At 40.7% G+C, this 16288-nt stretch overlaps 1 long non-coding RNA gene across 3 annotated transcripts in view; it reads left to right on the top strand.

Moving 5' to 3' along the window:
• Window positions 1-16288, top strand: part of LOC149125113 (uncharacterized) — a 104112-nt gene that overhangs the window by 2343 nt on the left and 85481 nt on the right. For 2 of the 3 annotated variants that reach the window (XR_016212431.1, XR_016212432.1), the window contains exon 2: window positions 1343-1417. The exons of the other annotated variant lie outside the window; for it this stretch is intronic. This is a non-coding gene — a long non-coding RNA (uncharacterized LOC149125113). The remainder of the gene's footprint in view (window positions 1-1342; window positions 1418-16288) is intronic. 3 annotated transcript variants of the gene reach the window in all.

Below are 16288 nucleotides of genomic sequence, written 5' to 3'. Positions count from 1 at the left end.
CGGCACCCAAATAGGATGCCGATGCTGCAGGCAGTGGCTTAACCAACTGTGCCACAGTGCTTTTCCCCATACTGGTGTCTTAACAGTGAGGCCAAACACCCACCCCAGAAACTGTATTCCATTTGAGAGTGCAACTTCAATGTCACAATATATAAAGTTTATATCCTTTAATTTATTCTACTTTAGAAATTTATCTTATAGATACATTATAGATATAATCAGATATCAAATATTTTTATTTTAAATTTTTGTTTTATTTTCATTTTATTTGAAAGAGAGCTAGAAGCACAAAGTGAGAACTTTAACCCACTGGTTTACCTTCCAATTGCCTGCAAAAATCCAGAGGTGTGTAAGGCCAAAGCCAGGAGTCTGGAAACTCAGTGCAGGTCTCCCATGTAGGTGACAGGGACCCAATTAGTTGAGCCATCACTTGGTGCCTCTCCCAAGGGTGAACATTAGCAGGAAACTGGATCAGAAGCAAAGGAGTTTGGAGTCAAACCAGGCACTCCAGTGTGGGATGTGGGTGTCCCTAGCAGCCATCTAACCACTATGACGAACACATGCCCCAATCAAGGACTTTGTGCTGTATGTTGGTAGTCATAAAACTGAAAACAAATGTCCATAATAGAATCATTAAACGATGGCCCACCCATATATGTATTGTCTAATGTAATATCAAGTTGCTATACAGGATGATGTGATTTTTGTATAAAAGCACACATATCTATAAATATATATGGAGATATTTATACTGTTACTGTTTCTCTGAGGATTACAGTGACAGAAAACACTGTGTTCCTGAATTGTTTTCTTTTAAATGTTTACAACGATCATATGTTACTTTTTTGTAACAGGCCAATATAGATCACTTCTAATAATAATAAAGGAATTAGAAAGCAGGCCTTAACACAACTTCAACTGGGCTTAGGATGTTCATCATGTGAGATCATCATTAGTAGCATCCTTAGATGTGACATGCCCTTAGTAAGGAATATTTCACATGGGATTCATGGGCTACCCCATAATGGACCCCTAAGACTGTATTCCAAGTACGTGTGATTGTGCTTTTCTAGGAAAAGCTCCCGTATAATGTGACAAATACTCAAAGGGTTTCTATCTTTCCAGAATATTAAGATGTGTTTTAAATGCCAATGACTTAAAAATGCTGCCTTTTACCTCAAAGGCAGAAATGAGTTTTGGGCTGATCCTAATCTGTAAATCGCAGTGTTTTCCCAGCTGGCTTCTTGTGTTCCTCTCAACATGAAATATTTGTATTCTGGCTTGTACCAACTATGTTAGTGTTTTTCCTCTCTTGAATCCCAGAAACATATTATTCTTCCAGGGTGAGGACCGTGATGGGAACTTTGCCCAGGTGAGGAGCAGAAGCAAGATAAGTAATCCTCCAAAACATGAGCAGGTAATTGGAGCGCAAGCTCTGACAGTTTTAAGGAAGACTTTTTGAGGCAGTACTAACACTTCTATGTGAACCAAGAATTAGCCAGGGAAAAAAATCCAGTGATAGAAACCAGATAGGACTACAATTACCCTCAGGTCTGTTGAATAACCAGGCTATTTTTCTGTTGGTAGTAGCTGAACCCTCTTTAAAATCTGAGAATTCCCCTAGGATGTAGAGTTACATGACAGCAAAGGCATGGATAACAAATGGTGAGAGGCAGTCTGGTAGCTGAGTACCTTGAAAAGAACAGAATCTTTACTTAGAAGACCTGAGTGCAAATTTCAGCAAGCTGCTTAACTTTGGGGTCTAATTCTAAAATGGGAAGAAAATAAATAACTAATGCATGAAACACATGATATTCTGTAACATTCCTTTAGTATTCAGCTGCATCAAATAAATATGTGTATGAAATCTGAGAACTTTAAACCACTATTTTTAAAAATAAAAAAAAACTATATGAGTGTTGGGAAATAGCTAATGTTTTAGACTTCAAATGAGGGTGTTAAATAATTGCTTTCATTCTGAAGAGAAACTGGAAAATGTTTGTTAGGTACCAGGACTAGGTAGTCCTACGAAAGACTAAGTTAGAAAAATTTAATTGCAGTGCTCCAGTAACTGACTTTTCTTTGCTCACTTGGTTTTGCAACTTTTTCTTTGCAATTTGCTTTGGGCACTAAACTGGTTTTCAGTTTTCCCCACTGGCCCCAAACTGACCCGGGGTTATTTAGTTACTCTGATTAGAGCTGGCTACAATGTTAGGCTAAAAGCAGCCACCTCTTCCCACTTGATTTGCTAGGTGCTTCAAGGCCTTACCTGAATCAAAAACAGTTGCTTCTCCTAAGTTTCTCCGTTGGAAATTCTCACCTTTATCCACTAATAAGTTACATTACAAAGGAGATATCTTTAGAAAGTCATAGTTAAAATTCTCTTCACTTTCTCACTTTCTCTCTTCACACATTAATGTAGATTGGCTTATCAGATTAGGTAGTTGTCTCTTTAAACCCTGAGGGAGAGAGATACTGGAGCAGTAAATTTTAATTAATGAAGGGGAAGGAGGAAAGAGGGAAGGGTAGTTTCGGTGGAAGAGAGAAAGAAAAAAGGAATTTTGCAGAGGGGGTGGAGAGAAGTATATGGTGTGAAGGTGACCCTAGGGGCTAGTGATACCAAGGGAGGGGATCCAGGAAGTGTCTGTAGTACTAAAGGGGTGTGGCACTGAAGTCAAACTGCCTAGTTCACAGTTTTAATAGGGTTGGTCCTATGTCTGACTCGTTTCGGCAACTTGTCCTGGCAAGTTATGTAACCGCCTATTCACTTTGGTTGAAGGGTGTATGTATGACAAATAAGCATAACCCTTCTGTTTTTTTGAAACCTAGCTGTGTTAGAACATACGTTAAGTAATTTTTTATGAATATACTGCCATCTAAACCTGACTAATAGGGCTTGCCTTAGGACCCACAGCTGCTAATCTTGATTTTGTAAAGTGTCCCCGGAAACAGGGACCAGGACAGAAGTTACACTTGGCTTTTGAGTTTGAAAGAGGATGATTTCACGTTGTCAGATGGCGTGAGCTGCTGTGCAAGAAAGATGACTACTAAAGATTTTGTTAGGTGGAGTTGGAATATTTAACAAGATATCACTTTGTAAAACAATTATTTAAAGTTGATTGCCTCAATTTTTATGTTTATTTCCTATAATGTCTAATAAGAAACTTAGGAGGAAAATGGCCCTATCTGCTGAGACTAGTTATTAGTTAGGACCAAATCCAGACTTAGGATATTCATATAAAAGGAGGAAATGCTGTGGGGCCGGGTTGTGTTGTAGTGGGTAAAGCCACCATCTGGGACTCCTGCATCCCATATGGGCACCGTTTCGTGTCCCAGATGCTCCACTTCCAATCCAGCTCCCTGCTGATGGCCTGGGAAAGCAGCAGAAGATGGCCCAAGTGTTTAGGCCTCTGCCAAACACATGGGAGACCTGGATGAAGCTCTTGGTTCCCAGTTTTAGCTTGGTCCAACCCTGGTCGTTGTGGCCATCTGGGGTGAACCAGCAGGTGGAAGATCTCTCTCTCTCTCTCTCTCCCTCTCCCTCTCCCTCTCTCCCCCACTCTCTCTGTCACTCTGACGTTCAAATCAATAAATAATTTTTTTTAAAAAAGGAAAGTGGGTCTCTGAGGGGGAATTCTGAGCAGCTTGCTGCATTTGACAACAATGTGAATAGGGCAAATCTGTTTTAGAGAGCTGAAACTATTAGTATTAATAAACTAAAGTAGAAAATTACAATATTGTACATTTATAACAACATTTTATTTAAAAATAATCTGTCATTACATTAATTAGCCAATCTTTTGATAATAAGACCTTTTCATAATATATCTACTGTGGATACAAAAATCTAGGCTGTGATTTAAAAAAACAAAAACAAACACTTCCCATAATGCAAAATCTACAGTTTCCTGTTTTGGTTTCTATTAACACAGAACTGGAGAGCTTGAAACAATATGAGCTCAGAATGCTTCTGTGTTTGTGTAATATATTCCACTTTTCTTGCCCATGGTAATTTGTGGCAGTAATTTGCCTTTCCACAGAATTCAACTTCATTTTTTTAAAATTATGCTAAAATATACATAACAGAAAGTTTATCACTTTAACCATTTTAAGTGTCAATTTAATTTTTAATAAGAAAACTGTCTTTTGTATTTTAATTGAATAAAGTATATAAAATTAAGTTACCCAATTACATTAGCAAGAATAACTCCTTAAGAATATGGGAAGCTGGCGCCACGGCTCAATAGGCTAATCCTCCACCTGCGGCGCCAGCACACCGGGTTCTGTCCCGGTTGCTCCTCTTCCAGTCCAGCTCTCTGCTGTGGTCCAGGAGTGCAGTGGAGGATGGCCCAAGTGCTTGGGGCCTGCACCCACATGGGAGACCAGGAGAAGCACCTGGCTCCTGGCTTCGGATTAGCACAGTGAGCCAGCCGCAGCGCACCAGCCACAGTGGCCATTGGGGGTGAACCAATGGAAAAGGAAGACCTTTCTCTCGGTCTCTCTCTCTCTCTCACTGTCCACTCTGCCTGTCAAATAATAATAATAATAATAATAATAATATGGGAAACTAAAACAATTTATATAAGTCTCATAAGGACAGGAATTTTTTCTGTTTTATTAACTTTTGTGTCCCCAGCTCCTAGAACAGTGCCTGTCACATTACAGGCACTGAAATACTAGTAAGAGATTGAACGAATCGTTGTAACTCAGCTGAAGGAAGCATAAGTGTTCAGGTATACCATGATATAGCTTACTCGTAGCACACAGAGCCATGGGCATCTGTCTATGAATTTTATAAAGTGAATGTTTCCATTATGAGGAGGTCATTTGATAGAGCTTCATTTTATTCTGAAAAAAATATGCATATATGGCTTATCACAACCTTATACATAGTAAGTATTCAGTAAACCTTATTCTTTGTTAGTTTGTTGGTTGATCTCTTTGGTCTTGTTTCTCTACCAAGGGAGGGGATGACAAAGAGAGAGAAAAGGGAAGGGGATGGTAAGAGAGAAAGAGAAGGGAAGAAGGGAATGCAGGAAGGGGCAACACGTCAAAATGTTAATATATTACATGCAAAGTCTTGGAGTGTAGAAGGGAAAAGGACTTTTCTACCCTTCCAACAAAGCAGTTTCTAAACCATGCCATTCATATGAACTGAAGAATGAATTCCATTCTCTTTGATCACACAACACACTCCAGTTACTCACCTACAATAAGCATTCTTTTGCTTTCTTGTTGAATGATTGATTCTCCTTTCTCTTGTCCAGTTCTCTTAATGGGAAAGTCTTGATACCAAGGGTGGCTTGATTGAATGGAGAGTTAAAGTATCTGCTATTCAAAAATCTCTTCTGTTAGCCAAAGCCTGCTTTTTCTATGGCCCTCACCAGCTCAGGCCATGGGCTGGATTCTAACTGTATTAACAATAGAACTATTGATAGAACTATTGTCTATTCTTATAGGACCTCCAGAGTCCTGAAAATGTCTGGCCTATTCCCAATATTTCTAGTATTCTCTATGAGCTACTCTACATGTGCTCTGTAAAATTTATCTGCATTTTTCTCATATGAGCAGGTTAAGCTGCTGTTTGTGGTGCCAATATCCCATATGGGCACGGGTTCAAGTCCCAACTGTTCCGCTTCTTATCCAGCTCTCTGCTAATGCACCTGGGAAAGCAGTGGAAAATGTCCTAAGTGCTTGGGTCCCTGCACCCATGTGGGAGACCAGATGAGGCTCCTGGCTTCTGGATTTGGCCTGGTGCAGCCCTGGCTGTTGTGGCCATTTGGGGAGTGAATCAGCAGATGGAAGATCTCTCTCTTCTGTCTCTCCCTCTCACTCTGTAATTATGACTTTCAGAAACAAACAAAAACAAAAAATAAAAACAGAAAAAGAAATTAAGCAAAGCCAGTGTTGTATTACAGTGGGTTAAGCTGCTGCTTGCATTGCCTGGATCCCATATCAGAGTGCCAGTTCAAGCCCTGGCTACTCCTTTTGTGATATAACTTCTTGCTAATGTGCCTGGGAAGGCAGTGGAAGGTGGCCCAAGTACTTGGGCTTCTATCACCCTGTGGGAGATCAGAATGGGGTTCCTGGATCCTGGCTTCAGCCTGGGCCAGACCTGGCATTGCAGACATTTGGGGAGTGAACCAGCAGATGGAAGATCTCTTTCTCTATGTTGTCCTGTCTTTAAAATAAACTAATTAATCAAACCAGTTGTTCAATCTCTAGAAAGAGAAGAAAAGGTGGTAGGCAACTGTTTCTGATGCTGTACTAGCTCAGTAACGTCCAAGCCACAGTCACTGCAATTCTGTTTGCTTTCCTCTTACAAGCACGGCCATAGAAAAGCGATTCTCCTATGACTTTAGAATAGGCTTTGCTGTCTTGGAAGGGCCACAGATGAACTCCCAACTTTATTTTTTTTCACAGTTTCAGGTCAAATCAGCCTGTTAAGTCCCAGGAAGAGGGATATTCTTAGGTTAATTTGGTCTGTGGCTGTCATTTGCTGCATTTTTCTTTCTCTCTTCTACCAAGTTCTACTAAAAGAAATGCGTTTCCAACTGAGTTGTCTATGTCACATGGGGTGGGGAAAGTTTAATTATTTATACAATCTGAAGCCCCTTAGCTACCTTTAAAATTCTTCTTAGAGGAAATTGGTTTCAGTGTAATTACTTAGGCTTTTAGCATTTGTCTTATGATCTTTGATTATATCAGGAATCATTTTTTAAGATATGGGAAATTTAAAATATTTGAGACAACTGAATGTTATTTCAAACATAAATTTGTACTGTTTAGATGTGCAGACTATTGTATAGTCTTGAACCAAATTAAGACTATTTACTTTTTTAAAAAGTTATTTTTTATTTGAAAGGCAGACAGACAGAGACAGACACAGAGAGATCTTCCAGCCCCTGGTTTTCTCCCCAAATACCCACAACAGCTGGGATTGGGTCAGCCCAAAGCCAAGGGCTAGAAACTTGATTCATGTCAGTCATCTGAGTAGCAGGGACCCAAGTCCTTGAGCCATCACCAGTTGCCTCCCAGGTTGTGCATTAGCAGGAAGCTGGAATTAGAAGCAGAGTCAGGATTTGAATCCAGGCACTCTGATATGGGATGTGGGCGTCCCGAGCAAAGTCTTAACCATTGTGGCAAATATCCATCCTGATTTACTTTCATTCAAAGGATACTTTGAGGTCTCAATGTGGACTTTTTCCAAAAAAAAAGTAAACATTTTCAGTGATTTGTCTTAACTAGCACTTTTAAAAGCATCCTAAAATCATTAAAAAGGCATACTTGATTTAGAACAGTTTTTCTTGAGTGGGCATGGAGGTACAACAGGTTAAACTGCTGCATCCCACTTCAGAGTGCTCGTTAGAGTCCTAGTCACTCTGTTTGCATTCCGGCTTTCTGCTAATGCTTTCTAAGAGACAGCAGACGATGACTCAAGTATGAGCCCTGTTACCTACATGAGGTACCTAGATTGAATTTCAGGCTCCTGGCTTCAGCCTTACCCACTTCTGGCTGTTGCAGAAATTTGGGGAGTGAACCAGCAGATGGAAGAGCTCTCTCCCTTCCCCACCCCATGCCGTCAACTTTCAAATAGATGGAAAAAAAACGGTTTGTGAAAATGAAAAATTTTCTTTTGGTATACCTGAGAACTGAAAAAAAAAATTATAATATTTAATAATTATTGTAGTCAATATTTTTAATAGAGATGTAATCATTTTATAATTAAATCTCACTTGCTAAGTGATAAGTACCTCTAAGATGGTCAGACTTAACACATTAGACTTTATTATAAATATTGTTATGTGACATAAAGTAAGATATAGAAGAGTGCATATGGGAAGCACAGGAAAATATATATATATCTGTATTTGCTTGCATTTACATAAAGAAACATTGAAAAGACTCATACAACAGAAAAAGTTATAGAGGACAGGGAAGAATGTAATGAACGTGGCTAGCAACAGGTACAAGGCTTCCTACTGTATATATTTTGATACTTGCTTGTTGTGTGAAATGTGAAATTTTCTAGTCAGTAAAAAAGAGTACATATAGAGAACCTAAAACAGGAAAAGACTCCTAGGGAAAGAAAATAGATGTGTGGGAAAGGAAATAAAGCGTCGATGTTTGTTGATGATGGCTTTTGCTTTCTCTGAGGGTAAGCAGTGAAATAATCCATGGATCTAAAGTATTGCTATAGCACTGACATGAATTTGGTCTCTTTCTATCTGTTCCTCTGCTCTGTATCCTGTTAAATTTACATTGTTACTGGTAGAAAATTCTGGTGGATAGTGTTTCCTGTTGGGTTTGCCTTTTCAATATGAGTTTTTAAAGATTATATCATATTTATGCATTTTAAATAGACTTGCTTTCAGTTTTTTTTAAAGCAACTTCAGTGTTTCTCTAATGTGGATGTTTTTATGTATGTAATGATAGAGTTGGTAATCTGTCATTATCTAGTAAAGCTATTTTTTGTTTGCTTATAAGGTCTGAATAGTTTTTCCATAACCAATCTGGATCTACAAGATTTTCTGTCTGAAATCCTTCATTATGTTGCAAGTTGGAACTTGCTATGTGAAATGTCAATCAAGATAAAAGTTTCCTTTTTGTATATTCTCTCCTCCCTGAGCATTTTTTCCTCTTTCTCATTCATCGCAAAAGTTTACTGAGAGACAACTCTTATAAACTGCATTTTAATAAAACTCCTAAGTATAAAAAATAATGATTAGGGGCCGGCGCCGCGGCTCACTAGGCTAATCCTCCGCCTAGCGGCGCCGGCACACCGGGTTCTAGTCCTGGTTGGGGCGCCGGATTCTGTCCCGGTTGCCCCTCTTCCAGGCCAGCCCTCTGCTGTGGCCAGGGAGTGCAGTGGAGGATGGCCCAGGTGCTTGGGCCCTGCACCCCATGGGAGACCAGGAAAAGCACCTGGCTCCTGGTTCCTGCCATCGGATCAGCGCGGTGCGCCGGCCGCAGCGCGCCAGCCGCGGCGGCCATTGGAGGGTGAACCAATGGCAAAGGAAGACCTTTCTCTCTGTCTCTCTCTGTCACTGTCCACTCTGCCTGTCAAAAAAAAAAAAAAAAAAAATGATTAGGCTGAAAATAGTCTATGTTTTTGATGTTCACAATTATATTAACATTTTAAAATAAGCATATTACAATTAATTTAAATTTTATTTACTTATTAGAGAGGCAGATAGAGACAGAGAGAAGCATACTATAATTCAAACAGTTTTTCACGTCTTTTAAAAGAACAACAAAAAACAACACAGAAAAATACAATAATAGTCCACTGGCCTTTATGCTGCAGCCCAACTTATCTCTCCATAAGGCAAAACACTTTCAATTCTTCTAGTTCTTTTTTAAATGCTTACCTTTGTGTTTCAAAACAATATCCTTATTGTTACTTATCCTTTCAGATTGTTACCGAAAGGTAGCATGGTAAAGATGGTCAGGAGCTGCTAGAATTTAGTTTGTTTTATTTGAAAGACAGAGTGGCAGGGAGAGAGGGAGAGACAGAGAAAGAGATCTTCCATATGCCTGCAACAACCAGAGCTGAGCCAGGCCAAAGCCCAGAGCCAGGAATTTCATCAGAGTCTCTCACACATGGATGACAAAGAGCCAAAGTATGTGGGCCATCATCTGCTGTCTCCCAAACTTGTCAGCAGGAAGCTGGATCTAGTGGAGGAGGGACTCCATCCCGGGCATTCCCATAAGGGATGCAGGAGTCCTGAGCAGCAGCTTAACCCATTGTGTCACCATGTCTACCTTTTAAAGAGCTGCTAGGATTTAAATCTCGGCTCTGTCACTCACCATTTCTGTTTATCTTAGTTATGGTTTATTATCCAGGACACAATTAATATTCTGCACCAGATAATGAGTGCTCTGATGTGGGAAACAGCCCAACACATTGAAGGATATTTAGTAGCATCCCTCACCTCTAGCTTCTAGAAGCAAGCAGCACCTCCGCTGAGTTGTAACAATTAAAAATGTATCTGAGTATTGCAGGGAGGGAACATGAGAATCACTCCCAGTTGAAAACCACTCATGTTGGGGAAGTTCACTGTTTTCTGTGCCTTTGCTCCCTCATCAGCAAAATAGAATTAATACTTAATACATAGAGTTAGTAGATTAAATGGCTAGTATTTATGAAGCACTTACTGCCTAGCACATAGTAAATAAACTTGAAAATTTTGCTTGGTCAAATATTTTTAATTTTCCTGCTCTGAGTTTCACCTGATTTCATCCCCTCTTCCATTTTCCCACTACAATTATCACAACTTCTGTTTATGTCAATATTCAGTCTTTATGATGATTATGATCTTAATTGCTCAAAACAGAGACTCATGGTGTATTTGAGTTATTTTAATTTTCTTGTGCTGTTTTCTTTTTGTCTTAATTCCTTTTTGTTTGTTTGTTTGTTTTTAGTTTTCTATGTACCTAAATATCCATAAACTTTCTATCAGAAATGTAACTCTAAGACTGGACACATTTGGCAAAAAGTTTTTCCTCTCAGGGACATTTTCACTAGAGCTTTGAATTCTCTCTCTCTCTCGGTTTCTTTATTCATTTATGTATTTGAGAGGCAGAAAGAGAGAGAGAGAAAGAGAGATCTTCCATCCACTGGTTCACTCCCCAAATGCCTGCAACAGCCGGGAGTGGACCAGGAGCCCAGAACTCTGGGTCTCCTATATGGGTGGCAGGGACCCAAGTACTTAGCTGTCATCTGCTGCCTTCCCAGGTACATTAGCCAAAATACTGGACAGAAAGTGAAATGACTGGGAGTCAATTGAGGTCTGTGATATGTGATGCTGTGCCACAATGCCTGTCTGAGCTTTGCATTCTCCTATCAGGATAGACTTGTTGCTCTGTTAGGCCTGCTGCACAGATGTTATCCTGGACTTTCTTCATATCATTGTCCTGTAGAATTCTGCTTTTCCTTATTATGTGTTTAATCCTGTATTTCTGGAACTTTTACCCTTTTTCCTTGTATTTTGCTCTCAAAATTTAGTGGGATATATCTTCTGTAGATTCTTTGGATTTTCTAAAAGATGTTTTTATTCTAAATATAATGTTGGAAATTATTTTCCCTTGAGCCATTAAAGGCATTGCTCCATTCATTATCTCTTGACTTTGAGAGTTACAGTTGAAAAGTCTACCATTCCAGTCTCTGAGTTTTTGTATGAAATTATTTTTCCTCTGTGGACAGTATGGGATCTTTGGCCATGATGCTCAGATATTTCACAATAATGAACTAGGTGCTGAAAACCTAGGCCTTTCAGTTTCGGAGATGTTCTTGTATTATATCTCCATCAACTCCTCTGCCTGTGTCTTCCTCCCCTGTATCTATGCTCTCTTTGTGGAGCTACCATAATCATATGCTGAATCTGTAATTTTCTGATTCTTTTTCCTGTTAATTCTCTTCTCTAAAAATTTTCTAGAAAAATTTTTAAATGTCATCTTTCTTTGAAATTCGTGTCTTATATTTTTAATGTTCAGGACCTCTTTCTGGTTCTTTGAATGATCGTCTAAAAAATAAACAGTGCTATTTTTCCTAGCATGCAATATCATTTCATCTCTCTGAAGGAAACAATGATAGGTTTCAGTGTTTTCTGTACTCATTGTACTGATTTTACTCCAAGTGCCTTTTTTCCTGTTTATTATATTTTAGTGTTGTCTTTCATGTTGGATGTTCAAATGTCTTGTAATCCTTGTGTATCCTTTCAGGGTTAAAAATTAGTTACGCCAGGGCTGGCTCTGTGGCACAGTGGGTTGAAGCCCTGGACTGAAGTGCTGGCATCCCATATGGGTGCCAGTTTGAGTCCTGGCTGCTCCTCTTCTGATCTAGCTCTCTGCTATGGCCTGGGAAAGCAGTAGTCCTTGGACCTGAGAAAGCCCAAGTCCTTGGGCCCCTGCACCCGCATGGGAGACCCAGAAGAAGACCCTGGCTCCTGGCTTCAGATCGGCTTAGCTCCAGCTGTTGTGGCCATTTGGGTAGTGAACCAGCAGATAGAAGACCTCTCTCTCTTTCTGTGTGTGTGTCTCTGCCTCTCTTTATAACTCCTTATTTCAGGGGCCGGCCGCCGTGGCTCACTTGGTTAATCCTCCGCCTGTGGCGCCAGCATCCCATATGGGCGCCGGGTTCTAGTCCTGGTTGCTCCTCTTCCAGTCCAGCTCTCTGCTGTGGCCCGGGAAGGCAGTGGAGGATGGCCCAAGTGCTTGGGTTCCTGCACCTGCATGGGAGACCAGGAGGAAGCACCTGGCTCCTGGCTCCAGATTGGCATAGTTCCGGCCATAGCGGCCATTTGGAGGGTGAACTAGCAGAAGGAAGACCTTTTTCTCTGTCTCTCTCTCTCACTGTCTAACTCTATCTGTCAAAAAAAAAAAAAAAAAAAAAAAAAAAAAAAAAAAAAACCTCTATTTAAAATAAGTAAAAATAAATCTTAAAAAAAAAAGAATGAGTTACTCCATCATAATAAAGTGGGGTTTATTGCAAGAATGCAGCGCTTGTCTGCCATTTGAAAAGCAATCAGTGTAATTCACCATACCCCCATCGACAGACTGAAAACAACAACAACAACAAAACAGGGAAACATCCAAAACCATGTGATCATCTTAGTATATAAAAATTATTTGAAAAAATTAGTATCCATTCATGATTTTTAAAAACTAAGAAAATTTGGAGAAGTTAATATCCTAATCCTAATAAAAGAGACTCCCTCACAGCAAACAATAAAAAATAGAACCAACATCATACTTGACGGTAAAAGATGTTTACTTTCTTCCTAAGATCAGGAACAAAGAAAAGATCTTTGCCTTAGACTGTTACTGAAAGGCAGCATAATAGTAAGGTGGTCAAGAACTGCTAAAATTTATTTTGTATGTTTTTTATTTGAAAGGTACAGTGACAGAGGGAGAGACAGAGAAAGAGCTCTTCCATCTACTGGTTCACTCCTTAAATTGCCTACAACAGGCAAGAATGGACCAAACTGAAGCCAGAAGCCCAGAACTCCATGGAGGTCTCCCACATGGGTGCTAGGGACCCCAGCATCTGAACTATTACCTGCTGCCTCCCAGAGTGCCCAATAACAGAAAACTAGATCAGAAGTGGAGGCAAGGTTTGGGTGTTGTGGCACAGTGTGTATAGTTGCTGCCTGCGATGCTGGTATCCCATATGGGCAATGGTTTGAGTCCTGGCTGCTCCATTTCCAAAACCTCTCCTTGCTAACATACCTGGGAAAGCAGTAGAAGATGGCCCACATACCTGGGCCCAGGCACCCATGTGGGAGACCTAGAAGAAGCTCCTGGCTTTGGTGGTTGGGGCCATTTAGGGAGTGAACCAGCAGATAGAATCTCTCTTTCTCTCTCTCTCTTTCTGTCTCTTCTTCTCTCTGTAACTCTGCCTTTCAAATAAATAACATAAATATATACATATTTTTAAAGTAGAGGCAAGATCTCAAGCCAGGAACTCTGGTGTGGGATGTGGGCTTCCCAAACAGTAGCTTAACCTGCTGTACCACAATGCAGGGACACTGGCAACTGCTGGAAGCCATGTTTTCCATTTGAACCAGTATTGTTTCTAATGCTGAAAGAAGTCAGCGACATGCTAAGAAGCACAAATGACCAAGGAACTATATCATATCTTTACTTAACTCCCATTTTTTCCCAGTGTTAGCCAACCAGTTACACTGAGAGGAAAGATGCAAGTAAGCCAAAGGTAGGGAGCGTTGGTGGAGTGTGTGCGTATGAAGACTTAAAATGAACAACTGAGTTAGTTTTCCACTGTTCTAGTAAGAACAAAATGCATACAAGTATGAGCTACAAAACACAAATTGTATAATTACAGTGATCCTGTAAGTTAAATGTTCTTGTTTGCATTTTAAAAAAAAAAGATTTATTTATTTGAAAGGCAGAGCTACAGAGAGAGAAGGAGAGACAGAGAGAGAGATCTGGTTCACTCCCAAATGGCTGTACTAACAAGGGCTGGGATAGGCTGAAGTCAGGAGCCAGGAATTTCTTCCAGGTCTCCCCCGTGGGTACAGGGGCCCAAGGACTTGGGCCATCTTCTGCTGATTTCCCAGGCACATTATCAGGGAGCTGTATGGGAAATGGAGCAGCTAGGACTTTGAGCTGGTGCTTGTATGGGATGCTGGCACTACAGACTGTGGCTTAACCTGCTGTGCCTCAGCGCTGGCCCCGCTTGTTTGGATTTAAAACTGGTGTACCACAATATAAATATGGGTGGTAAAATTCAGCCTAATAATTTAAATTACAATTTTTTCTTTCCTTAGAAAAATATTAAATAGTAAATAAATCATAAACAAAAGTAAATAAAGGTTGAAAGAAAGAGAAAGGAAAATGCTTTATATTTCAGTATTTTTAATGACACTTTTAAAAAACTATTCATTTATTTATTTAATTAAAAGACACAGTGGTTCACTCCCCACAACAGCCAAGACTGGGCCAAGCCAAAACCAGGAAACTGGAACTCCATCCTGGTCTTCTACATGGGTTTCATTGCCTTCCCAGGCACTTTAGCAGGGAGTTGGATCAGAAACAGAGCAGCCAAGACTCAAGCTGGTGCCCCAAAATTGGATGCCAGCATGGTAAGAGGCAGCCAAACCCTCTGTACTATAAGGCCGTCTCCTTTTTTCCTACTTTAACAAGGAGTCCATCACATTATAAAGTTTATTTTGTATAAATTAAACATGTTTAACATATGATCAACAAATCAATTATTAGGCTTCAATGTAGGGCTACCAGGATATATCCAGAAATTTCTTTGGAGGCTCAACAATTTTTAGTGTGAGATCTTCTCTTGCTTAATTTTCCCAGAAAGGAAACCCCCAATATCCTGCCTAATAAGCCTGTTTCTAGCATTCTGGGAATTAAGTGGGAGCAGGCTGTTCTCATCATCCAGTGCATAGATCCTTATTGGATGTAATGTTTGGGGTATGGCACTGTAGTGTTTAAATCTGTTTAGTGATCTCAAGTCCAGGGTCCCTTTGGTTGAAAATCTTCAGAGTGTAAACCCCCAGTTTATGTTGAATCATAGGAAGGATAAGCACTTTGGTTGGCAGAGGATTCAAAGGTTGGAGGATAGAAAGGCCTGTTTTGTATTCAGATTTTCTACCAAGCCACCTTCTTGTGGCCCTACTAGGTACGAGGAGCCTTGGATTCCTGACGCTTCCCAGGATTTTGCAGGGAGAATTAGTCTGCTTCTTGGCTTGCCCAGCATCAGCCGCTTAACTTTCAGCCTCTTTTGTTCTGCGAGGAAGTCATCATTAATTGATCACATGATCCCCAATTTTCCACCCACTCTTTGACACTTCTTCCTGCTGCTGTTATTTTCTCTGTAGTTCTCCTTTTCTTCAAGGTGTTTTTTTTTTTAAGATTTTATTTATTATTTATTTGAGAGGTAGAGGTACAGACAGTGAGAGGGAGAGACAGAGATCTTCCATCTTTCCATCCCCAAAAGGCTGCAGGCCGGCGCCGCGGCTCACTAGGCTAATCCTCCGCCTAGCGGCGCCGGCACACCGGGTTCTAGTCCCGGTTGGGGCGCCGGATTCTGTCCCTGTTGCCCCTCTTCCAGGCCAGCTCTCTGCTGTGGCCAGGGAGTGCAGTGGAGGATGGCCCAAGTGCTTGGGCCCTGCACCCCATGGGAGACCAGGAGAAGCACCTGGCTCCTGGTTCCTGCCATCGGATCAGCGCGGTGCGCCGGCCGCAGCGCGCTGGCCGCGGCGGCCATTGGAGGGTGAACCAATGGCAAAGGAAGACCTTTCTCTCTGTCTCTCTCTGTCACTGTCCACTCTGCCTGTCAAAAAAAAAAAAAAAAAAAAAAAAAAAAAAAAAAAAAGGCTGCAATGGCCAGAGCTAGGCCGATCCAAAGCCGGGAGCCAGGAGCCAGGAGCTTCTTCCTGGTCTCCCATGTGGGTGCAGGGGCCCAAACATTTGGGCCATCTTCTACTGCTTTTCACAGGCTATAGCCGAGAGCTGGACTAGAAGAGGAGCAGCCAGGACTTGAACCCGCCCCATATGGAATGCCAGAACCACAGTAGAGGATTAAGCTACTGCGCCACAGCGCCGGCCCTCAATTCTTTAAAAATTGCTTTTCTGCCTCTTTTTTTTTTTGTTTGTGATTTTTTTTGAAGGCAGAAGGGATAAGCACATGTTTGTGCTTTAGTCACTATCTTAATGGAAATACATGTTTAAATTTTAGATGTCATTACAAAGATTCAGATTTAGGTTTAAAAGTTGTTTATATTTTCTACAGATTCCCATTACTAAAAAC

This window comes from Oryctolagus cuniculus, chromosome 8 (assembly GCF_051225735.1).
Source record: "Oryctolagus cuniculus isolate XC-2025 breed Fujian yellow rabbit chromosome 8, ASM5122573v1, whole genome shotgun sequence".
NCBI lineage: Eukaryota > Metazoa > Chordata > Mammalia > Lagomorpha > Leporidae > Oryctolagus > Oryctolagus cuniculus.
The sequence above is the reverse complement of the archived record's forward strand: the minus strand, read 5'-3'. Positions and strand labels throughout refer to the sequence as shown.